The 25,464-nt window shown below is 34.1% G+C and overlaps 1 protein-coding gene across 2 annotated transcripts in view; it reads right to left on the reverse strand.

Annotated features, from left to right (window-relative positions):
• The window catches only part of RASSF9 (Ras association domain family member 9), a 31,216-nt gene that overhangs the window by 1,519 nt on the left and 4,233 nt on the right, over positions 1–25,464 (reverse strand). The gene's annotated exons all lie outside the window — the stretch shown is intronic.

The following is a 25,464-nucleotide window of genomic DNA, read 5'->3' on the forward strand; positions in this document are numbered from 1 at the left end:
AGGCATTTTAAAGTTGAGAATAAGAGTCAGAAGATTGGCCGCGTGTGGTGGCTCATGCCTGTAATCCCAGCATTTTCAGAGGCCGAGGCGGGTGGATCACCTGAAGTCAGAAGTTTGAGACCAGCCTGGCCAACATGGATAAACCCCGTCTCTACTAAAAATACAAAAATTAGCCGGGTGTGGTGATGGACACCCTCAGGCGGCTGAGGCCAGAGAATTGCTTTAATCCAGGAGGTGGTGGTTGCAGGGAGTGGAGATTGTGCCACTGCCCTGCAGCCTGAGCAACAGAGTGAGCTCCATCTCAAAAAAAAAAAAAAAAAAAAAAAAAAAAAAAAGATTTAATTATTTAATGCAAGAAAAATATAAAAGCCATGGAAAGAATCTTAATTATCTTTTTATTTCCTAGTGGGCTCTAGAAAGAGCAACTTTCATTCAAGACAACTGAGGCTATTTTAATTAAAGCATAGGTAGCAATAGTGAAATCATAGAGTTAAAAATAGTACAAAATGGAAAAATAGTCATTCTTTTTCATTAACAACTGTTTATTTCATGCCAACTATATGCCAGACACATCTAAAGGTACTAAGGATACAGTAATAAACAAAGAAGACAAGAATGCTGACATGAATATGTAACTAATGTAATATCAAATTGCAGTAAATGCTATGAAGAAAATTAAATGGGGTGAAGGAATAGAAAATGACCTGGAAGAAGGGCAGTCTATTTTACGTTGAGTGCTTAGGACAGTCTTCCCCAAGGAGGTGGCATTTGCACAGCAATATCAATTATCACAAAGAGGCAATCAGAGTTCTCAGGAAAGAATTCCAGGAACAATGAGAAGAAGTATAAGGATCTAGGGACAGCAATAACGTGAATGTAGTTGAAAGCTGAGGATAGCAGAGTTGGAAATTGCTGCCGGTGGGAAGGAGAGATTAAATAATAGGCAACGGAGGGGATGGAGGAAAGCAACATCTCCTTTCTCCATCCCCTACTTTGGAGAAAGAGGAAGCTAAAGAGTTAGCTAACATTTTCCTAAACTCAAGCAGCTGGAAAGTTTTAAGCAAAGGTGAAACTAATTTATTCTTTACATATGTCTGTCTTCTGTTTGTGAAATGGACTGGAAAATAGAAAAAAAATTAGAAGCAAGAAGTCTATTGCATCAGTCTAGAAAAGAGATGATGATTTCCCGGACTAGAGTTTTAACAATACAGATATCATAAAGGAATCAGAGTTGGGATATAGATGGTTACACAGATACATCCCCCCTACCCAGCACACAGAGGCACACACATGTATTTATGTAAATATACATGTACATATGGGCTTGATAGTACTTTCCTCTGTATTATATAAGGGCAAGGGGGAAAAAATCACGTCAGTTCTCTGGAGAAAAAATTGACACAAGTAGTAAAAGCAGCAAAACTTCCACGGTGTCTAGATCATACCTATTGGAAAAATTTTAAGATCATACTTTCCATCATGACTATACATCAAGTTGACTGTGTCTTTCATAATATCTCTTTAAAAGAATGCTATGAAACAAATGACACAAAATGAATTATGCTACAATGTGATTTACGATGGTATAACAGTTTTGTGTAGTAATTGGCTTCTTGTGAAAGTTAAGTCAAAATCATTTATCGCTTTACTTATATGGTGCACTCAAAGGATACGACTCCAGGAACCACTTACCAAAGAAAATTTCTCTGGCTCCTAAAATAATTTAACATTTAGAATTTATAGTGTTTATGTTTTGGTAGCAATAGTGATTAATTCTATGTTGTTATCTTTATTTTAAATTAACTAACTCTTATACTTTGGTTACTAACTCACCTGAAATCAAAAAGTTATTACTAAAGGTGAAAGATAAATCAGGGATGCCAAGTAACACTGAAGATTAGGTCAAACTCCTAACAAAAAATGTCCAGGAAAATGTAAGTATTCACATGGAGGAAGTAAAATGTTATAGTTGATTACTCAAAAAATCACACTGAGTTGTGATAATTCTCTTATAAAATATTTTGCACTTAATGACTCAATATTGAGTATTATATTTTGAAGTAAGTATGATATTTGACAATGTTTATAATTCATCATTTAATAATTGCAAGCAACAAAAGAGTAGGTTAGAAATTAGGACACCAAACTTACTTTCATATTTTGATTAGTAGAGAAATAAGACACAAATACTTTGTAAACAAAAACAAGTTCTTTAAGTAAGTGATACTACTATCTGTGTTATGGCTATATAGCATGAGTCAGCTCTAAATAAATCCTTACCTTAATATGTTTTAATTGTGTACATGCAGTATCCAAAATTAGTATAAATGTTTTTGTACCATGTAGAGTTAATTTACTTCAACTAGGATATTTGAAAATCAGTAAACAATATTCTATGTACTTATTGCATGTTAAATTGCAAAATTTTATTGTAAACTTTTATAAATAATGGTAAAAATAAAATTAAATAGTTGTCATAATTATCAACCTTATAATGCTAGTAGTTGTTATGTTAAAACTAAGGAGAAATTTGTTTTATGTTATTTTTTAGTATTTAAGATTAAATTCTAAAAGAAATCCTGTTCAAAATAAATAGCATTAAAGATAGTAACTATCTATCATAAAGTATCTACAATGTCCCAGGCACTGTTCAAATCTCTTGCATGTACTAAGTAATTTAATTGTCACCATTCTGTAATGTAGGTAAAAATATTACCCCCATTTTATAGATAAAGTGAGGCACGAGAGGTGTTAGTAACTTGCCTGAGGTCACACAGTGAGTGGTGCAATGAAAGTCCAAACATAAGCAAGAAAACTGGCTCCAGAGTCTGCAGTTCTAACCACTACACTATAAAAACAAATTTATAAGTCTGATAATTTAGATGTGTGGATTACTTTGGAAATAAAATGAACCACTTTTTTTTTAACAAGAATTTAAATTAGTCTTAGATACCAAGGGAATGAACCACAGTGCCCCATTAGAGCACTCAATTGATCAAGGAAGAACTTTGTCCACTAGGCAGCCATAAAGAAATGTGTGCAGAAATTATTCTCTTCTGTGACTTTTTAATTTTAGTCAAATCTTGTTTTATGACTCATGCAGTAATAAAAGATTTCTGCTGACCTGGATATCTCCCTTAGCTGACAAAACTCTCATGTAACCAAAACCCTCTATTGTTGTCTTCTTAGACCTATCTCCTGTAGCAGACCTACAAATTTTTCATCCCTACACTAGAGCTCTGAAGGAGACTCAGAAACTGAGCATTTTTACTAGTAGAATGATGATGATGATGATGATGATGATGATGTATGTATGTATGTGATGATTCCCAAATATTCCCATGACCCCTATTCCTATTGGAATCTTTCCTGCTTTGGAAGGATCAAGTTCTTGTACATTGTGACCTCCTCTAGAGATCTGCCAGTTTTCAGCTCACATGGAAAGAACACTAATGATCATCATGCACATTGGTTCTATGTTACATATTTAAAAAGTAATACCTTATTAATAACCTCACAATCTGACTGGCTCCAGAACTATCATTTTCTGTCTTTCTTTTTTAAATCTGCCCCAAATGTCCTTGTATTTTCTGCAGTCAGCTATTTCTCAATATTTTGGGGAAATTTTAGAATCATGCAAACAGAACAATTTTTAAAACTTCTTCCGAACACATTTAAAAGTAATAACCATCTATTACTGAATTTAGGCAATAAATCATTCATAACTATTATATGGTTCACCAGGCCTAGAGTCTACTTTATAGCAGACTTAGGATTTATTTAAAATAAACCATATTTTATAATGTGGCTGTGGCTGAGTTTGTATTCATTTATTCCACAAATGTTTGTTAAGCACCTCCTCTGTGACTGGCACTGTCATGGGAAATGTGTATGATACAAAGATATACGTAATTTATAAGAAAATGTTTCTCTCTTATTGTGGGGAAAGTGCCAGGATTGAGAATGGAACATTTGTTTGTTTATTGGCGGTTCCAGTGCTGAATTCCTTAATACATTAGTAGCACCCAGTTGCTAGACGGATATAGACTTACGAACCTCAGTATCATTTCATAAAGTTAAAAAAATTTAAAAATATAGAAAGTATATGGAATAAATATCCATCAAAAATTAAATCAGTTTAGAAATCTTAAATAATCATTACTTTATAGACATAAATGTTTTCATTTGGTCACAGCCCTATGAAAACCTAGTCATCTGATATAAATAAATATTTTAACACTCGATCTGGGCCTAAATAAAATGTTCCCATCTCAACCTTTCAAAATGTACAGTTTAGTAGAAATAATGATATCCACAAATGCAAACACAACAAAAGGTTAAACATACAAATTCAGATTAGATAGCTTGGTTTGTTATGTAATACCATGTAACAAACAGTTCTTATCTAATGGATTCAAATCTAGTAGTTGAGACACACAACCTCCAATTCTAATGCAACAGTGGATTGCATAAAATATACACATATATTGCATGTGTAAAATTGTTATTTGTTCTGTGTTACTTTGCTTTATGTGTGTGTTTCTTGGGGCTGAGCAGATAAACATTGCTTTATTCTGTTTTTAATTTATAAAATCTCATATCCCAAGATTTATGTCTATTTTCTATTCTTATCTGTGTTTTGGTTTCATTGATGAACAATGCCACTGCCAATTTGATTGTTATTATTCCTTTTTTTTTTCCTTTCCAGCTTACCATACTCTGCTCTTGCTCACTCAATACTTTTTAATACCTCAAATATGTTTTCCTGTTCATTGGAAATATGTTTATTGATATTTACTATTTTCTATCCAATGAAGATATTTCTATTTTAGAGGTTTCTTGGGCAACAGCCCTGAAGTTAGGAACCCATGTATAAGGCATTACTAAGGTTATCCCCATTTTACAGATGACATAACTGAGGCAAGGAGAGGGAAAGTCACTTGCCTAGTCACAAAGCTAGGAAGTAGGAGTTTTCCTTCCCGCTCTGGCTTTATACTTTAACCTATAATCCCTGAAAGTGGATTACAATAGCTATTAAGACTACTCACTTACAAATATTTTCCAATTTATATGAATTGATTACATGTCAATAGTTACTTTTAAATTAACACTTGGAACTCAATGTACTTTTCTTCATAAAATTAATGTTTTACCTACTATAGTTAATCAAACTCCTGGGTTGAATGCTTTTAGGTAAAGTATAATTTTGCCTTCCTTTAACTTTATTATCTTCTTCATGAACATTCAGTATAAAGGCAAGCATTGAGAGAGTCCCCTGTATCTGATTCTGGAATACTAGATGAATAGGGGCTGAGATTGAAGGCAGACGGTAAGACTGATATTGATGTTGGTTCCAGGAGTGATCCTCACTAGATACTCTGGAAGGGAGTAACCAACAGGTGGATGTCCTCATGGGCACCTCTATAGGAATACCATAATTTGTTTGCAAGTGTAGATTAGTTTAAATTAACTGGTTATAAAATAGAGATTTCCTGGATTATGGAATTCCAAATGTATTACTCCTATATTACATTATAGAGGAAAAGCTTTTACTCAAAAAATTGTACATTTAACAGAATAAAGTAACTACCACACTCACACTTAATTCATGCCAATTTCAGTTTAGAATTTTAGATTAATTTGATAACTGTTATCTTCACAATTTGCCAGTGGATATAAAATTTCATAAGCCAGAATTCAGTGGGGTCATGTCTTCAAAGTATAGTAGTTAGCATGCTAATAGCTTATCATTCATGAACTTTCTTTAATAAATTATATGGTCAAAATATTTGAATCAGTTATCTACATCATTACTTATAACAAGGTAATGTACCAGATGTCCACTTTAAGCACGTAAAACAATGAATAAATAAAAACTCAGAGTATCACCTTACACAATGTTAATTACGGTATGTTACATTTTGTTTCTGATTAAAACACATCACAATCAATAAAACTTAAGACATTTTACAATGAAATATACGTTCAAAATTGAATAACATTATAGCTGTGATTGCACTTGATTTGAACTAGTTTGTCCATTTCAAGAATGGTTCCTAACAGAAGAGAAAATGCTTTTTACTCATATTTAAACTATGACTCCCACCAATTCATAACTACTTCACACAATTATCTTTTATTATGTTTTAGTTATTGGAAATTGAATGAAAAACAATTCAAAACATTATTGAAAATATTTTGTTACACTATATACATATATTATGCTACAACTATAATTACATAGTATACATTTATGAAATTTCTTATGCACATAACTATCCTTAGTTGTATATTTGAAACCTTGTTAAATTTGAAAACATTAAATACATCCTAAGGTTCTCACAGAAATATTTTGTTGTGTTGCTTAACATACTTCTGTTTATTTTAAAGATAGTTTATAATCACATAGTATGTTTGAAAATTATCAATATATACACAAGAAAAATTTTTAATGTTCATAATGCTATATAATGTACATTTTAATTTAATAACCCCCGAAATATTGAGATTCATTTGCAAATATTTTGAAAAATATATAGCAGGGATGATTGGACTTGAAAATTTAAATTTAAGATTTTAACTTAATTTTTATGAACAGATTTTAAAAATTCAGCTACATTATTTTTTCTAATTCTATATATTCTTCACTATAAAACTGCAATGTAGATATATGACATATTTCTGCAAGTAAAAATAAGAGTAATAGAGGTAGAAAATTGTGGAAAATATACTGTATAAATACAGGTATTAAGAATGATAATAAAGTAACCACTATTATTACTTAATACACAGAATGGTATAGTGTTTTTAGTACTCTTATTCAGTAACCTTATTGATTTTACTATAGTAGTTAACAATATTATTTTATAAATATTTTCTAACTTATACATAATATTTTTTCACCTGTTTCAACCAGTCTATTTTTTTTATTGGCATGTACACTACCAAAATAAAATAACTCTTAACCAAATAAGAGACATTGTAAAAAATCATTAATATACACGTTGGATCAAAGATGAGCCAAGAATGTTTTTAATCTTCCCCGATTTATAGTTTTCTGGTTTTGATTAAATTTGTGCTAATGAGACACACTTCACTGAAAAGATAGATATATACTTGGTTATTCGCCTACACCAGTTTCATTATTCAGGTTTTGCCTTTTTCGAATATCTTCATCATAAATTCAAGAGGATTTATATACTACATGAAACTTTCAACAACATGTGTTAGCCTCGGAGGTATTTCTCCAAAATAACTTTGAAATATTAGTGAAAAATTGAATATGGGACTTTTTACATTGACTCTATTGTGAAGCAAGCACTTAAAATAGTTCTCCACTGATAATTAGCATTAATAACACAGAAACAATTACACAGAATTAAAATGAGTTGGCTTGTAATAAAAAAGACAACATTCATACAATCAAATATTCTTTCAAAATACTTTAATTGACTAAGCACAAAGCATCAAGAAATAAATTAGCAGTTTAAATCCTGAAGTTTTAAGATAAAATATTGTCTATGATATTGTAGCATCAAATTGGAGATTCAACAAAATTTATATTTACAGAAAAGGAATTTAGTGTGGAGGTAGAGAAAAATGAAGCTAAGTGGATAACTGTATAAAATTTGGCCATCTTTATTCAGTGGCCCAAAGATAAAAGGCATGAAAGTTGGCCCTGGAAAATCAATCAAAGAGCAAAATTTCTTTCTAGTGTATCGTAGACATTAAACTTTGGCTAAAATTTTATGTATAAAACTTAGCAGGAACCCACTTTCAAAACAATAAGAATAAATAAATATTAAATTATTAAGAATAATTACACTATAAGATATGCTTCTAAAACCCAGTATATGAACACCAGGATGTAACCTGTAAATATTTATGGAAAATATTTGGAACTCTGAGTGCATTTTTCCATAGACCATGTGAAACAACTCTTGATTTCCCAGGCCAGCCTGGAAAGTATAATACTAACACAATGTAGCTACTATGTAAAGGAGTGATTCCAAGGGAAATGCTTTTATTGCTTGAGTCTCTGCAGAACAAGACTTCGTGCTTGAAAATCAGAGTCTGGACTTTTTCAGTTTCAACCTATTGGTGGCACCTATGCCTAGAGATTGTGAGGGAAACTTCCATCAGATTGAAGGATGAGACCTGTGAAGCTTTGGGGGCATATCTGAGTCTTGGCCAGCTTCCCAAAGACTAGTCTTTGTTTCCTTCTTATTACCATTGTTTATTCTTTAAACTGAAATTTATCTCAGTGGTTCCCTACCAAGGGTGATTTTGCCCCCGGGAGATATGTGACAATGTGTAGACACATTTTTGGTTTTCACATCAGGTGGCACTGTTGACACACCCTCTTCCAGATTTTAAACAAAACAGTATGTATCCAGTGAGTAGAAGCCAGAAAGATAAATATCCTACAATGCACAAGACAGCTTCTCATATCAAACAAGTATCTGGCCTGAAATGTCAATAGTGGCACTGTTGACAAGCCCTGTTCCAGATTTAAAATAAAACATACTTTCAGCACAGCTCCCCTTTTCCCTCTTTTTTCTTACCACTTCTAGGGAATCTGATAGTAAAATGTATTAAAGCAAAAATAACAAGCCAAGGAGATGTAGCAATCTCAAGTAGTCTAAAATATATGACGAAAGTTGGCGTTCTATTTAACGAAATATGAATAGGACTTTTTTTTTTTTTTTTTTTTTTTGCTCCTTTTCATCCCACCATCAACCTTTATGCTTGCTATAATTAATTCTACCCAACTGGGCCTCTTTGTTAACTCCAGAACTGGTTCTAAGGAACAGGATTAATTTTAGTTCATGGAAAGGCTTCCATTCATAGCCTTGTAAATTTTTCTTTTTGATTAAGAAATTGTTTTTGAATATATGGCCACTATATACGGGAAATGAGTTATGGGACAAAAAGAAGATGTGTGGATGACATTACATACTTGGAATGGTTTATACCCCTGTATTAGGGCTGGGAGTCAGCACAATGGTTTATTGCAATTCTCTTATATGCCTTCCTTGAAGTTATTTCTGTCCTGGACAGAAGGGACAAACAAAAATCAGAATTAGGAAGGAAGATTTCTAGGCACTCAAAGTTTAAGGAAAGAGGTGGCCAAGAAATTATTTGCAGTCTTTACATGGTGAAAGGGAAACCCCACAGACAACTGTAGGAAATAAGAGAGGGAGAAAAAAAAAACAAAAACCTCTAGTTTAGGGGAGCTGTAGGCATAAAAGATAGGTCTAAACAAGTCAGGGACAACCTTTAAAAATAGCCTAGCAATAAAATTAAACTGAATATAACATTATGTTGCTTTTGTTGTCCAGAAGACATTCTGGAATCTAATATGGTCACAAAGTCACCCTTATTCATGTGAATTGGTGACATGCATTATTCCATGCATTGTGTTTCTGATTGCTGAATATAAAACAATGGTTACTCCTTTGGGTACACACCCAGTAATGAGATTGCTGAGTCTAATGGTATTTCTGATTTTAGGTCTTTGAGGAATTGCCACACTGTCTTCCACAATGACTGAACTAATTTTCACTCCTCTGAAAAGTGTATAATCATTAATTTTTTCCCACCTTACCATCATCTGTTATTTTTTATTTTTTTAATAGTAGCCATTCTGACTGGCATGAGATGGTATGGTATCTCATTGTTGTTCTGATTTGCATTTCTCTAATGATCAATGATATTGAACTTTTTTTCATATGATGGTTGGTTGCATGTGTGTCTTCAAAAAAAAAAAAAGAAAGAAAAAGACATACACATTACATTAAACCAAATAAAACTGCCTATATTCTGACTTAAAAAATAAAGTATCTGTTCATGTCATTTGCCCACTTTTTTATGGGATTGTTTATTTTTCACTTGTAAATTTAAGTTCCTTATAGAGGCTAGATATAAAACCACATGTACTCATGCATATGTTCATTGCAGCACTAGTCACAATAGCAAAGACATGGAATCAAACTAAATGCCCATCAAAGGTAGACTGGAAAACGAAAATGTGGTTCATATACACCATGGAATACTATGAAGCTGTAAAAGAATGAGATCATGTCCTTACAAGGATATGAACAGAAATGGAGTCCATTATCCTGGACAAACTAACATAGAAACAGAAAACCAAGTACTGCATGTTCTCACTTGTAAATGGGAGCTAAATGATGAGAACACGTGGACATATAGAGGGCAACAACACACTGGTATCTTTCAGAGGGTGGAGGATAGGAGGAGGGAGAGGTTCAGGCAAAATAACTAATGGGTACTAGGCTTAATACCCAGGTGAGGGGATAATCTGTATAACAAACCCCCATGACACAAGTTTACCTATGTTACAAACCTGCACTGGTACCCCCGAACTTAAAAGTTAAAATAAAAAAACAATGGTTACTAATATTCTACATTTCATCAGTATTTGACTAAGCTAAGATTAGTGTTATAGCCTGATTTTTTTCATGCTATAGAAGGTAAACAAATGTTTTCAGCCAAAATTTTCTTTCCATAGAGAAAAGGGGATTATCTTTCTCATATTTTCTTAAAACACAGTGCACATAATTCCCTTCAAAATCTTCATTAAATGTCAGTACATTTTATAATAATATAATCCTCAGTAGACAGAAGCTGATTTTACTCTAACACCATCACAGAATTTTTTTTTGAGACAGAGTCTCGCTCTGTCGCCCAGGCTGGAGTGCAGTGGCACGATCTCAGCTCACTGCAAGGTCTGCCTCTTGGGTTCACACCATTCTCCTGCCTCAGCTTCCCAAGTAGCTGGGACTACAGGTGCCCACCACCACGCCTGGCTAATTTTTTGTATTTTTAGTAGAGATGGGGTTTCACCGTGTTAGCCAGGATGGTCTCAATCTCCTGACCTTGTGATCCGCCCTCCTCGGCCTCCCAAAGTGCTGGGATTACAGGCGTGAGCCACCGCGCCCGGCCAAATGTGCAATTTTTAATAAAAATTTTAACAGTAAATTGCATTTATTCTATATCACTTTGCCTCCAAATTCACTGTTCATTTTAAGCTATGGTACATAAATTATTATAATTTGCTTCAATGTGTATTTGTTAATGGAACTTCAGTTTTAACAAATATGATTTGGTGTTAAGGATGTAAGAGAAATGGAAGATAAAATGATCTTTATATTCAGAATATTGTCATATAGCTGGAAAGAAAAAAATATATGTTTAGAGAAATAGATTTTTAAAATTCAAGACCACACTAAGCACTACTAGAAATCATAAGATATGCTCTGTACAAATGTACTATACAATTTCAGAGAAGAAAGGCAACAATAAAGTTAAGTAGTCTTTAATAAATAATAAAAAAGACATAGAAGTTGTTCTCAATAGCTTCAATTCAGTCACAACCTCCATAACCCTTTGTAGAAAGAGCTTCAAGAGATTTAATGTGGGACGAAGGTGGTAATTTAGATCTTGTCTGTAAAGGGGACCTATTGAAATTGTGCCTTGCCTTAACATGATTAATGTGGGCATGGTAGCTGAGGAACAGCTATTTAAAAAATGGTAAGATAACTAAAGAACAGTTGAGGATAGGTAAAAGATACATTGGATAATAATAACTCATATTTATTGTATGCTTAGTAAATGTCAACAATTGTTGTAAATGCTTTATGCATATAAATTCAGTTTTCATTACAACCATATCAAATAGGTTGTATTATCAAACCCATGTTACAGATTAGAAAACTGAGGCACAAGAGATTGTTTGTTCAATGCTACCCTCAGCTAATAAGTGGAGTAAAATAAGTTTCAATAATTGAATTAGAATTGAGTCAGACCACTGATGAACTCTCTAGTAAATCTAATATAATAATCAATATGTTTTAGTAAGTTTTTTTCTGAAAACAAAATATAATATCTGAGTTAGATTTGAACTTATTGAGAAAATATGCTTTGTGGTATCATAAAAACACAAGACAATATACATTTATTTATCAACTACATCAATGTATTATCAATATACAAAGTTATCTATCAATGCAATATTCAATAATTGATTTTCTTGAAATCAGGTGGCTTATCATACACAGACTTCTCATTTTTTTAAATCAGTTTAAAAAGGAACTATAAAATTGGCTGGGCATGGTGGCTCACGCCTGTAATCCCAGCACTGTGGGATGCCAAGGCGGGAGGATTACGAGGTCAAGAAATCGAGACCATTCTGGCCAACATGGTGAAACCCCATCTCTACTAAAAATACAAAAATTAGCTGGGCATGATGGCGTGTGCCTGTAGTCCCAGCTACTCTGGAGGCTGAGGCAGGAGAATGGCATGAACCCGGGAGGCGCAGCTTCAAGAAAAAAAAAAAAAAAAAGGAAATATAAAATTATTTTGTAATTTCCATGGTGAACACCTGAATAAAATATTGAATTGCCTGTTCAATTCAAATTTCTAAAAATATTTTTAAAACTGGATTAAACAAAGTTTCTTCATGGTATTGTAAACCTCCAAAACAATATAATGAGTAACTTGGAAGGAATCAAATGCATGTATGTTTGATTACTGGCTTTTTCACATACTAGGCAATTTTTTTTTTACCTCAAGCATTTTTTTTTTTTTTAGGAGACAGGGTCTCACTACGTTGCTGGAGCTGGTCTCAACTTAAGTGATCCTCATGTCTTGGCCTCCCAAGGTGCTGGGATTACAGGCACGAGCCACGGTTCCTGGCCGCTTTAATCATTCTTGATTATACTACAATGTTTACCATAAAAATTAGCAAAATACGGATTTTAAATAAGAAAATTTAAAATGACTTATTCATTCCTGCACCTGGAAATAATTCATATTTAATTACTTTCTAATAAAAAATACCAATATTTAATGAACATTTAGTATGTGCTATGCTCTGAGTGCTTTACATGTTTAAACCTATTTAATCCATTTCCCAAACCAATGAGGATGTACTAAAATTACGCCCATTTTATGGATGAGTGAATCAATAAGTACAGATAGATCATTATGCACATCTAAGCTTAAATTTTCTCATCTACACAACACACCCAAATCACAAGTTTGTGATAAATATTAAATTACACAACATATGTGAAGTTCCTAAGCCAGTGACTGATACATAGTTAGCATTTATAATGACTAGTTCTCTGTCTGCTTTAGAAAAAAAACAATAAAAAGAAGACAACAATAATGTGGTTATATGAAGACCAGCAGAGCGCCAAGTTCATATTTGTAAATATTAGTACCTTGTCTAGATATTTAAACATACAAAGCTAAAATGTCTCTGCTAGTTTTGGAAATGGAAAATTGAAAAGGACAACTGGTTCAGTTATTTTTCTAGTTTTCTTTAGACTTGTTCATTAGTCAATAAATAGGTGATAAGTCAATGTTTTGATGTTCAAATAAATTTGGAAATTATTTGGCTACCACGGTGTTGGCAAACTATAGCCCTTTGATCACATGCAGGCCACCACCAGTTTTTGTAAGGTTCATGGTCTAAGAATGTGTTTTACATTTTTTCATGATTTTAAAAATCAAAAGGAAAATAACCAGCTTAGACATGAAAATCATAAGATTCAAATTTCAGTGTCCATAAAGTTTTATTGAAACCCAGCCATGCTATTTGTTTACATATTGTATATGACTGTTTTCATGCTGCAATGATGAAGTTGAGTATGTGACAGAGAATGATCTTATGGTTCACAAACCTTAAAATATTTACTATTAGTCCTTTACTGAAAGTTTGCCAACCCCTGGATAAACACAATGAAATAGATTTCTTTACTTTAGGAATTCTGAGGGCATTTAATATGATGATGTTACATCATAAAACCCCAAGAAAAGGAAAATGATTTTAGTATACAGTACTTTCTAAATGTATTTGACCTTGTCACAACATTTCACAATATTGAAGGTTTACATGAAACGTCTGTAACGCACAATTAAACTATTTTTTACCATATAAAATGAAAAATATCATCTTTTTTCCTCAGAAGCCACCTGTATTTGCTAACAATAAATTAAATAATATTTCCCTCATGTAAATAATGTATGACTGCATAAAATTGTATTAAAATGCCGATGAGATCTCTTACATAAAACATTAAAATTTTTTTCAGGAATACATATTGAATGTCAGTCTAGGAGACCTTTGACTGTCTTCTTTAAGTTTTAGAGAATTGTTCAATTTATTTTTAGTAAGTTTCAATGTTCCCCCACTTGTTCAGCCTTTAAAAGTTACACTGAGGCCCAGGGCAGTGGCTCATGCCTGTAATCCCAGCACTTTGGGAGGCCAAGGTGGGCAGATCACGAGGTCAAGAGAGCCAGACCATCCTGGCCAACATGGTGAAACCCCATCTCTACTAAAAATACAAAAATTAGCCGGGTGTGGTGTCGGGTGCCTGTAGTCGCAACTACTCCGGAGGCTGAGACAGGAGAATGATGTGAACCTGGGAGGCGGAGATTGCGTGAGCCAAGATGGTGCCACTGCACTCCAGTCTGGTGACAAAAAAAAAAAAAAAAAAGAAAAGAAAAAGAAAGAAAAGGAAAAGAAAAAGAAAAAAAAAAGCTACATTGACCAATAAATTCTAAGTTTGTCTGGCTATTTCCTACACTTAAAAAATAATCACCTCAGAAAAACTGAAGGCGGTTTAGGTAAAGCAAATATGCTACACATGAAATAGGAAGCTCTGGCCCACAACTAACTCTGCTTAATTTTACCCAGTATGTGGCAAATGTCTTCTGAAGTAACATTTGTTTTTGGATCATACAGCTGCAATCCTAGGGAGAGATAAATACAGAACTCATAAATAATACAGCTCTTTTCTTAGGTTGCTAAGGAAATTTGAATCACTGTTTTGATAGATAAAGCATGAAAATTAGTGCTATGAAGAGTTTCCTCCAAACTCAAACCATTAGCATTTTTAAAAAATAGTTTGAAAATTGGAGTCTTTCAGAAAATTAATGACTCTATGGAAACTTAGGACAGTCATCACTTAATAAAAACAAAAGAAAAAATTATCTTGAAAATTAAAATTTGATATATATGTTTGTGTGTATACGAGTGTGTGTGTGTATAATTGTATTTATTAGTTCTGTGCTCTACTAATGCCACTTTAATTTTCCAAGAAGTAATATTATAAACCAGACATGCGGGATAAGAAAAATCCTAGACATTCCATAATGGCAGGGTAGCTATACAACATAATTCCCATGTACAGAGAAAAGGGAAGAGAGTGTGTAAAGAATGTGTATTGGAAACCACTTGGGGTTAAGTAAACTGAGCTCATAGTTCAGATTCCGGAAACTGATTATAATCAAAATACAAATATTTAACATGTGGTATTTACCAGATGAAATGGTGAGAAAATATCTAATCTTGTTGAAAATTCGAGTGTTCACTTCCCAGTATTACCTGCACCTGCGAGGTTGCTAAAGTGGCCTTACTGTTTGGTATTTTGTAAAGAAATATTTCGCAACAAAAAATAAGTGCTTATTAAAAGGAAAGTCACCTACCCTTAATGTTTTGTTTACTGATAACTATTGTTATTTCAGCTATTAGTACAAGATTTTCTTTTGACAGCCGAATCCATATTGGCTTTGCCTTCTTAGTGCAAGATATTTCCTAATGATAATGATTTTGAGCTTGTATTTATGTGCAACCACCTGCTCTTCCCCTCTAAATGTATTCCGAGATAAGCTGGTAAACTTGAAGGGCATAAGTCACATGAAAGAATTTCAGTTATCCAGTTGGATAGCTGAAAACATGAGGTGAGCCCCGTTATCCCTGACTTTCATTTTCTGAATATACCCTGTAATGAACTGCAATAAAATAACTTCCAACTGGAAGCTTCATCTGAATAATCAACTATTTACATTAATCACAATTAAATTTCTTGAAGAGAAAAAGAAAATTATTAACTTGTAGAAATGAGAGTATATTAGGTCTTGCCATTCTATTTTGTTAAGGAAAAGGAGAGATATTATACTTGGGAACATTATTGATAAGAGAAAAATACGAATCGTCTATATCACAAGTATTGTGCGTTTATTTTTCTTCCCTAGGTTTTAACTCTTTAATATGCTTTGAATTTACCGTCTCCACTTCTTCTAGGACTTTGCTTTATAATTTACCCCTTCATAAACTCTTTTTATCTTCTACGTTTTTCTCTGGTTCTTTCTACTATCTTGTCATATTAAAAGAACCTTCGCTTGACCACATATTCCCCTCCACTATCTTTCCTTCACACACCAAATAGCAATCTATTGTTATTCTCTCTAGTACATCACTTTCCAGAAACTCCTCAACCCACCACAAAATGTCTATCTACTGCCTGCACTCATCCTCAGTAGACACGTGCCTTCTTAGGGTTATCAGAAATCTCCTAACTGCCACACCCAATAGTCACTTGCAGAACTGATCTGACATGACCTCTTTGTAACATAATGCATTCCGACCTCCTCCTTCCATTCTTGCAACTCTCCTCTCCTTGACTGTTACGATGCCATTCTCACATGGGTCTTCCTTTACTCTTCCAGCTGCTTCTTCCCAGATCCCACATGGACGTTGCTTCTTCCACATAGTCAATAGATGTGGACGTCATGCAAGTTAAGATTAGCATGGCCACAAATACTTGGCAGTTCTTCCCATTAAGAGAAGCTCTCTATTTCTTCACCCCTTGAATAGACCTTGGAACTTGCTATGACCAATGGAATGTGACAAAAACCATGTTTGCAAGTTCTGGAGTTCAGGCTTCAAAAAGTCTTGCAGCTTCTGCTTACTTCTTTTTGGAATGCAGTCTGAGACTCCTATTTGATGAAAAAAGCCTGAGTTCAAAGAGTATATGGAGAGAAAAGAGGCAAACCATCGAAATAAAGTTGCTCTACCTGAACTGAGCCCTCAGCCAATCAGCTGCTCATGAGAGAGCCCAGGTGAAGCCAGCAGAAGAACCAGTCCTGCTGACCCACAGAATTATGGAAAATAATAAATTGTTCTTTTAGCCACTAATTTGGGGAGTGTTTTTTTTTTTTTCTTTTTTTCTTTTTGAGATGGAATCTTACTCTGTCGCCCAGGCTGGAGTGCAGTGGCGCAATCTCGGCTCACTACAAGCTCCGCCTCCTGGGTTCAGGCCATTTTCCTGCCTCACCCTCCCGAGTAGCTGGGACTACAGGCGCCCGCCACCTCGCCCGGCTAATTTTTTTTTGTATTTTTAGTAGAGACAGGGTTTCACCGTGTTAGCCAGGATGGTCTCGATCACCTGACCTCGACCTCCGCCCGCCTCGGCCTCCCAAGTGCTGGGATTACAGGCTTGAGCCACCGCGCTGGCTGGGGAGTGTTTTATTATGCAGTAAGTGATAACTGATACAGTTGGCATCCCCTAAGTTTTCGACTGTGACTCATTTCTTGTCTCACTAAACACAGTCTTGTGTGTGACTGCAATAATAGTTGCAGTCTGTAAACCAGTTGTATGATGATGGTTCTCAAACCTAACTATTACGACCTTGAGTTCTAGACCTATATTCCCAGCTTTTTTTTTTTTTTGAATCTTGATATTTTCATTTTCATAACTTACAAACACCTCAGATTTGACCCGTGAAAACTAATTCATCATACTCTTCTTTCAAATATCAAACTATTCCATTACCTGAGTTCCTATCCTACTGAATGCAATTATTAATAGTATTCCCCATCTGTCTACCCAGCTTGAAAAATGAGTTTTCCTAAACTCTTTCCTTTGCCTCTCTCCTCTTTAACAACCAATCACTGTTTATCTTTTCTCTTAAATAGCCCAAATATCTGCCCTCATATTCATCACTACCACAATTCAGACAACTCTTTTACTATATATTACTGTAGTAAGATATTGTATATTCTGTTATTATAAAATCTTTCCCCTTCACATTTGTGCCCCATAATCTTACCAGACTGTCATTTTTAAAATGTAAATCTTGTTTTAATTTCTTTGATTGAAATCTTTAAATTATTTCTGAGTCTTGCATTTTAAACCTGTCTCTGTCTCCCTTTATCCCACTCTCTATCTCTTTTCTGTTCCTAGGATTTCTTCCATAATCTGACTCCTCTAACTCATAGCCAAGCATTAATTAATATACGTATTGAGTTAGCCATTCCTTACTTCTTGCTGATCTCTAACAGGTCTACTATGAGAACAACCTGCTGTTACACATATCACATTATTGATTGCTAGACTGGAACGGACCGCATCTGCTATGCTTTTATTTTGACTTCGAGCTTTTCCATAACCTGTTGCGTTATGCTGAAACATCCTTTGATCCCTTCTCCATCTAACTCTTACTCTGCTTTAAGTGTTAAGTGTTGCTTTCAGGAAAGTTCTCTAACCTTCTCTAAATAACTTCACTTCCACAAACCCAAATGGAAATGTGTGCTTATTTATGTATTTATTTATTTATGATAGGAAGTCTCACTCTGTTGACCAGGCTGGAGTGCAGTGGTGCAATCTTAGCTCACTGCAACCTTTACCTCCCAGGTTCAAGTGAGTCTCCTGCCTCGGCCTCCCTGATAGCTGGGATTACAGGCGCATGCCACCATGCCTGATTAATTTTTGTATTTTTAGTAGAGACAAGATTTCACCATGTTGATACTTCTACAAAATCTAATATACACTTAGTAGCAGCACTTTGTACTTTAGATAATGCTTCCTTTTTTGCTAATTTGCCAGTCAAGTCCTGGACTAAGTCTCACTTTCGACTAAATGCCTAATACAGTAGGTATTAAACTTGGGAGTGGGGTGGAGATGAGAAGGGGGAGTTGTAGGGAGATATGTAAAGGGAATTTCTCAGTCAATAATCTAGATCGAGTGTCTGTAAACTAAGGTCCTCGTGGTTATAACTGCCCCACCACCTGTTTTTGTAAATAAAAGTTTTATTGGAACACAGTCACATCGATTTCATTATGTATTGTCTATAGCTGTTTCCATACTACAAGGACAGAGTAGTTGAGATGGAGACACTATGTCTGGGAAAATATAAAATATTTATTATGTTTTTTACACAAAAAGTTTGACAGCTCCTGTCCTAGATAATTTGGCTGCCCCAGAAATCTACACTGTATTTATTTAAATAATAAAATGTTTATTGAACTTCAATATCTACACAAGTTTTCTCTGTGCCATTCTCCAGGAGATAAACAGGTAAAAATAATGTGATCTTTACACACACACACACACACACACACCCCCTTACAGTCCATTGGAAATAATGGCTATGTTTGAAAGCAATTTCAACCAAAGGTAATGATTAAAGGATCATTAAAGGGGTGACTGCCTCATGTGGCCTGACTGTGATTCATGTAAGATTAGTCAGCCTGACAGCCCTGACTGGGAAACCAGTTTGTGTTTTGCCTTTGAAAGCCTCACTCCAGGTGCATCGTGCTATTCTGTATTAATCAGCCTCATATGGATGTCAGGAGGGACAAGAGTAGGTTGAATGAAAGGCTGCTCTCACAGTCCCATCTCAGGTGCAGTGTATCCAAACACCAGGTGTTTACAGGTGGAATATTTGGAAACATTAAAATCACACCTTAATTTTCTTCACTATTCACCCTGATGTTCTTCCCTCCCAAAACCTATCTCTGTCATATTTTCTGTTCTTTATGATGACACACATGTATCTCCAGTTACTCAGAACCAAAATCTAGTCACCAATGGTTCTTTTTTCCCATCCTGATACAGGTCCTATGCATTGAATTTTCAATTCCTATAAATTCTGCCTCCATGGTGACTCTTAAATCATTCTTCTCTTTCTGTTTAAGAAAGTCCTTCAACTCTCCCATACCTGGCCCACTCGTATTCTTTCTCTATTCCTTCCAATATTTTTAAATATATTTATTCAAGTTTGTTATTTATGTGACATAATGATCATATCATTTTCTTGCTCATAGCCCTTCAGTGGTTCCCACCACAATCTAAGGAAAAAATAAATTAAATTTAAAAGTAAAATAATCTGTTTGGCCATTCACAAACTCACTGATACTATTATGCCAAATATTTTACATTTCCTCCTTTCTCCTTTACCTACAATATTCTTTTTCCCAACTTGTCATATTCTAACTTTCCCTCTCATTTAGATGCCAGGATAGACCCTGTTTTGTAAAACCCACAGAGGTTGTTTCTCCTTGTCACCTAACATACCACTCTATCTATATGTCAGTCCTGAGTTTCAGGCCCTAATATCTTACTGAATACCTCTACTTTATATATTTAACTAATCTGAAACTTAGCAAGGCTGGAGAAGAATCATTAATTTTCCACACATTCTTCCCAACATCTGCTCTTTGACAAATGTCTTCAGAATCATCCCTGTTAAAACCGTCAGAGTCATCCCTCATTTTTCATCTTCCCTCACTCAGTACAAATTTAACTTCTCCTTCCAAACTGTATCCATTTTGTCCCCTACATTCCTTCTCTACTATCATTACACTAGTCATCACCTTTTGCTGTACTACTGTAATGTCACTGCAACTAGATTCCCTGCTTTCACTCTTTGTCCTACTACAATTACCTCTCTACATACTAGCTAAGTTGACCTTTTGAAAAATGTAAATAAGATTATATAATTCCCCCTGGTTAACACCCTTCAGTGGATTTCCCTTGCATTTAAAGTACAATCAACATCCCTTATGATCCACAAATATCTAAATGATCACACTCCATCTAGATCTTCAACTACTTTCCCTACTAGTTAAGCCCCTTACTAACTGGTCTTCCTTCGTGTTTTCCACAGCTCCAAACCATATTCTGTCTTAGTGACTTTATGCTTTCTGTTCAACCTGGCTGAAACAGTCTTCTACCACAAGCCTGACATGCCTGATTTCTTTGGTTCATTACAGTCTTAACTAACAAGCCAACACTTCCCAGACCACTCTCCACTCTCCACTACACGACTCTATTTTTTCCTTATAACAGTAATTACTATCTCAAATGTCTAATTCACGTATTGTTCTTGCATTGTCTATCTGTCTACCACTGCATTACACATGCAATCAGAGGAAAAACCTTGATTATCTTTCTCACTACTTTATCCTTAGCATCTAGAAAAATATATGGCACATACTACAAGGTAAATAAATATTTATTATTCAACATGTGGATTTTATTATGACACTTTAAAATGCTTGCTTTATATTTCAATTGTTTACATATGGCTTGTGTGTCTTGTTAATCAGCAAGCTCCTTAAAAACATAATCCATACCTGATTTATCATTAATACTTCACAATATAACTCGATATAAATATGTGTGTGTGTGTGTGTGTGTGTGTGTATTTAAATAGGTCACAAGTCTGATGGAGTGAGATTTGTGATCTACTTAGAACATCATGTATGTTTTTTTCTGAAATGATAAAATAAATTTTCTAGTATCTAATAGCACAAGAGTGTGGTTGTAGCAGTAATACTTTAATTGTACATTTAAAAATAACTAAAAGCGTAATCAGATTGTAACACAACGATAAATATTTCATGTGGCAGATACCTCATTTACCCTGATGTGATTATTATGCATTGTATGCTTGTATCAAAATATCTCATGTATCACATAAATATATATACACACTTACTATGTGTCCACAAAAATGAAAAATAAAATATTATGAGCATATTCTGTAAAACACTACATTCCAGAGTCAACCGTTTTACTGAATCTTCTAAATTGTGATTACAGCAAGTCCTCCTAATTAAAAGTAGAACCACAAAAAATGCTTAACATTGTTAAAACAGTAACTTAGTCTAAGTCTCATGGCTATTAGTTATAGTTCTAGGAAGAAATTCCTTGACTTCCACTGCTGGAAGAACAGGCAGTCAAGGAATAAAGTTGAATGCTTTGTGGTCTACCTCTGTAATGTGCCTAGTTTCCTGCACTATTAACAAAGATGAAACCTCAACATTTTACTATGGCCTTTTAAATGTTTTTACTAATCATGTACAATTCTTCTCCATATGAGAAGGTAGTTATTACATGTCTACTCCATAAAAAGTTCCATGGTTTACTAATAGCATCTCTCTTATCTTCCAGGCAAACACAAGGTCTTATGTGCAGAGCTGAAATAGGTATCCTTTTAGGCTTTACTGTGGAAGACTGTGTTTTGCCAAAACAAATGCTCTTCTACTGAATGCTAAATTACCACAGTTAACCATAATTTCAGGGATTCCAGTGGGACTGAAAAAGATCAGAATAAATAAGGAGCATTAAGAGTAACTAAAGGTATATGAGGTGGCTACAAAACGTCCCAACCATTGGTTGAGAAAAATAAACATGCACCAGAGGGCATATCAATAGGCCTCTGACACAAAGCTTCTACCAATCATACACCATAATTAATGAGCCTGAAAATTTGCTGAAGTTGGACCACAATCTGCATAAATGGAAATAAAATTTAAAAGACTCATAAAATGGTAGAGTTATTCAATTTTAAGATCTGATAAACTGACCAATTTAATGTGATGATTAGAATAAACAGAAGTCAACTGCCATTGACTTTCAACCTGACAATGTTATATAAATACATGAAATTATTTTAAACACTTTTATTGTAATTGTAAAATATTGTTTTCCACCAACTCAACTAAGATTATTGATTATTGCCAAACTGACCATATTATTGCCCACTTCTTGGATTCTTCTCTTTTAATTATCATATGTGAGTCAATCTTAGCCCTGTGTGATTCAGCCCCCTCCTACATATTTTTCTAAATCTATTGCATTCCCTTCTCTTGTTCAAGCCTGTTGCCTGTGGGAGTTTAATAAATGCTAGCTAATTACGATGATGCTCATTTTATTTTCCTTTACCTCCATTTACTCCTCTCTTAAATATTTCTACATAGAGTTAATCAACATTTATTGAGCACCTACTCTACAGAGGAATAGCCTTCATCAACTCCAAGAGATTATACTCTCTTAATTGTATTACAAAGATTATGATTTTGTCTACCCTGTCAAAGATAGTTTTCCATGGAAGAGTGATTTTTAAAAAGTTCTTGCATGAGCTATTTTACTATAATGCTGTTTTCTCAATTTGGAGTTTAATCTCTTAGGAATGGGGTTGTGTCTTTGCATGCCTGGTACAGTACTAAACACAGTTTACCCGTCCTAAAGAAATAAAATTAAAAGGTAGCCACTCAGAACATTCCTATAACTGTGTTGCTAAACTATCTCAAATAAGAAGGAGATATGCTCCATATTCAACAGTGAGGTCTTTAGAAGCCATTCAGTCTCACCCACCCAGCTTCACTCATATGCCTACCTGGCTGTGCTCTAGGAGGTTGAGGGAAGGTAAGAGCATCCCTAGAGAACGAATGACCATGCTCCTTGATTTGTTTTTCTACCAAAAGTTTGATAAAGTCTCATATCATCGATTTACTAGATATGGCCCTTTACCACTTGAAAGCCAGGAGCTGAGCCTAGGAACAGGGAAGATGAGAGGTCAACCTTGCATTAATGGATTCATTTTTTAAGGTACCCATGTATCCACTTAACATAAATACACTACTGACCAGCTGTATTTTGAGAGTATATGTTGAATGTCTTTATTCAATCAACAAATATTTTTTGAGCACTTACTCTCTGGCTATCTAGGAAGGAAAAAGACAAGTAAGGTTCCTGCTCTGATTGGACCTATACTCAATGATTTTTTTAAACAAAATGCTTAAACCACTTTATTTATAAAAGCAGGGTGCATTCTAGTCTGAAGATATAAACTTCTGAGCATAATTTTCCTTGTTTTTCAGCAGATTTAATTTACATTGCTCATTCTTATACTTGAAATATCTTATTACTGCCAGTGCTAAACATCTTCGCAAGGCTCTACTCCATTCTCATAAATACTTCGTACTGTATGATCATTTATATTAGTAATTGCTTTCAATTTTATCCAACAAATACACAAACTTTCTCTAGAAGGTGTAGTACTACAGCAGACTCCACGAGAATGGAATCACAATCTATTAAAAATAGTAAAGAATTAGCACTTAAGAAATCAGTGTTGTGTTTTGCCAATGTTGTGTTTGGATGTCAAGAAATTAATTAAGCAACCATATATTAAAGTCATTATAATGCAGAAGTAAGCTGAACTTTTTCTTCTGACGTATACCTGGTGCAGATATCACAAGGTTTCATTTTAGAAAGCTGATATGTAAGAAGCAAAGAGATTCCTTGTCAAGGACTGGTATTCATATACACCTGCAAGAGTTAAACACATACCCCTACTTCAACCTTATTTCATTTTTGGAACTAATATCAAAAGAATAGAGCCACACATTTGTGAATTATTTAGGGTTATCATCAGATCTCCTGGAACTACATGACAATAACATAACATCAAAACTTTCTGAGTTATACAGCCAATAAATACATTATCTAAATTAAATTGTTAGACAGCTTCAAACTTTTTAACACTTCTCTCCAAAAATTGATTTAAGTACTTCTCACCTTGACATGTGTCCAGGCACTGATACTGTATATAATATATTTTATGTAGTACAAAGCTGGCTTAGTTTTTCTTCAGAAACAATTCAGGTTTAACCTAGAGCTCAATTTCACCCTTGCCACAGCTCTCAGGATATTTTTGCTAGGGATAAAGCATTCCACTCATTGTTCCTAATGAGCTATCCACTGCCAACTAATAACTACTTGAGTTACCAGATATAATCAGGGGAAATCACTTTCAGGAACTCCTGAGAACTGTGAAGATTTATATACTCAAATATCTGGCACTTCTCCATACAATTTTGGGAACATTTTGAATCTTGATTGGAAGGATAAACAAAATAGTGCATAATAATTTCCCACTCTGCAGAATACACAAATTACCATACTTCTAATTACAGAGAGAAGACATCCTTCTTGTCAGCAACTTTTACCCTAACCACAAAACTTAATTCTTTCTTCTGATGAAGCAATCATTGAATGATTTACTTCTAGTGACAATATAATGTACTTGGCTTTAAGAACTTTTGGCTAAATATGTTCTAATTGATTAAAAAGTAACCTGGAATGCAAATTTTATGTATCAGTTATAAAACAATAAAGCTATAATATTTTATGCTCATAAATTCAGGACAAGCAAATTTTTTGGAGTCTTTTAATTTTAGGTTGATATTACAAGTATGTCTGCCATAGCCTGTAGTGGATATTCATATATCAGTACGTTTTGTGAAAGTCGAAGGAAACCCTCGAGATGAAATTAAGGGAAAATGAAGACAAAACTAAATAGTACTTCAACATAATTTTAAATGCCCTTTAAACTGGATTCAATATTTTTATATTCATTATTTTTTATCTTACAAATCACCTATGCAAACTATTCTCATTTCCTATTTTGAAAAATACATTCGACACTATTTCATTATGGCAATGTACTTCCAGCAAGGTTTGGTGAAAGTACCAACCAATTCTCTGTCTCCAAACTTTATTAATTAAAACACTACAAAAT

The sequence above is a fragment of the Macaca thibetana genome, chromosome 11, assembly GCF_024542745.1.
Source record: "Macaca thibetana thibetana isolate TM-01 chromosome 11, ASM2454274v1, whole genome shotgun sequence".
NCBI classification, from domain to species: Eukaryota; Metazoa; Chordata; class Mammalia; order Primates; family Cercopithecidae; genus Macaca; species Macaca thibetana.